The sequence below is a fragment of the Physeter macrocephalus genome, chromosome 8, assembly GCF_002837175.3.
Source record: "Physeter macrocephalus isolate SW-GA chromosome 8, ASM283717v5, whole genome shotgun sequence".
In the NCBI taxonomy this organism is placed as follows: domain Eukaryota; kingdom Metazoa; phylum Chordata; class Mammalia; order Artiodactyla; family Physeteridae; genus Physeter; species Physeter macrocephalus.
The window spans coordinates 138802200-138803087 of NC_041221.1; positions in this window are offsets into that span (position 1 = coordinate 138802200).

Genomic DNA, 888 nt, shown 5'->3' on the forward strand with positions numbered 1-888 from the left:
CCTGTAATTGATTTCCAATCTCATAGTGTTGTGGTCAGAAAAAATGCTTCATACAATTTCAATTTTCTTAAATTTTCCAAGGCTTGATTTGTGACCCAAGATGTGATCTATCCTGGAGAATGTTCCATGTGCACTTGAGAAGAAAGTGTATTCCGCCACTTTGGGGTGGAATGTTCTAAATATCAATTAGATCTATCTGGTCTATTATGTCATTTAAAGCTTGTGTTTCCTTATTATAATTGTTATATCTTCTTCTTGGATTGATCCTTTGATCATAACGTAATGTCCCTCCTTATCTTTTGTAACAATCTTTATTTTAAAGTCTATTTTATCAGATATGAGTATTGCTACTCCAGCTTTCTTCTGATTTCCATTTGCATGGAATATCTTTTTCCATCCCTTCACTTTCAGTCAGTATGTGTCCCTAGGTCCGAAGTGGGTCTCTTGTAGGAGTCTATTTTATCTGACACGAGTATTGCTACTCCAGCTTTCTTTTGATTTGTTTGCGTGGAATATATTTTTCCATCCCTTCATTTTCAGTCTGTATGTGTCCCTACGTCTGAAGTGGGTCTCTTGTAGACAGCATATATATGGGTCTTGTTTTTGTATCCGTTCAGCCAGTCTGTGTCTTTTAGTTGGGGCATTTAATCCATTTACATTCAAGATTATTATCAATATGTATGTTCCTATTACCATTGTCTTAGTTGTTTTGGGTTTGTTTTTGTGGGTCTTTCTCTTCTCTTGTGCTTCCTGCTTAGATAAGTTTCTTTAGCATTTGTTGTAAAGCTGGTTTGGTGGTGCTGAATTCTGTTAGCTTTTGCTTGTCTGAAAAGCTTTTCACTTCTCCATCGAATCTGGATGAGATCCTTGCTGGACAGAGTAATCTTG